The sequence below is a fragment of the Brassica oleracea genome, chromosome C4 (assembly GCF_000695525.1).
Source record: "Brassica oleracea var. oleracea cultivar TO1000 chromosome C4, BOL, whole genome shotgun sequence".
Classification (NCBI taxonomy): Eukaryota; Viridiplantae; Streptophyta; class Magnoliopsida; order Brassicales; family Brassicaceae; genus Brassica; species Brassica oleracea.
In genome coordinates, this window is record NC_027751.1 from 21,198,364 (window position 1) to 21,199,205 (window position 842).

The window sequence follows — 842 nt, forward strand, 5'->3', positions numbered from 1 at the left end:
ACACACCGAAGATAACAACTCGAAGAAGAATCGTTCAAAGCTGATATGTTGGAGATGTGACAAGCCTGGTCACTACGCAACTGTCTGTCCCGAAAAGACAGAGAAGAATCAAGAAACCAACCTAAACGAGACAGAAGAGGCTGATGCACTCTATGTACACGAGGTGGTGTTTTTGAACGAAGATAAGGTGATTCCGAAGAATCTTGATATCGACAAAGGCAGTGCAAGTGTCTGGTATTTGGATAATGGAGCGAGCAATCACATGACAGGGAACAAGGAGATCTTTTCGAGTTTGAATCTCAACACCAAAGGGAAGGTGAAGTTTGGTGATGGATCGTGTGTTGACATTGTAGGAAAGGGTGTGGTTACCTTTGTGTGCAAGACTGGAGAGAAGAAGGCACTCAAGGACATATACTACATACCCGATCTGAAGCACAATATATTGAGTCTTGGGCAAGCAATAGAAAACGGATGTGAGGTTAACATGAAAGATGTCTACTTAACGCTTACAAATTCGCATGGAAGGTTGCTAGTTCGTGTGACAAGATCTCCAAACCGTCTCTACAAGACCCCTATGGAGATAAGCTACCCAAAATGTTTACATGTCAGGGACGTAGATGCTACATGGAGGTGGCATGCTAGGCTAGGACATATAAGCTATGGAGTGATGAACAACATGGTAAGGAAGGAGATGGTCGTAGGAATGCAGAGTGTAACACACGAAGAAGGCGTGTGTGACACATGTCTCGCAGGGAAGCAAACGAGACACTCATTCCCGAGTGTAACACACGAACAAGGCGTGTGTGACACATGTCTCGCATGGAATCAAACCAGAGACTCAC

The 842-nt window shown here is 44.9% G+C and overlaps 1 pseudogene; it reads left to right on the forward strand.

The window, feature by feature from the left end:
* Positions 1–842, forward strand: part of LOC106338367 — an 11,934-nt pseudogene that overhangs the window by 9,148 nt on the left and 1,944 nt on the right.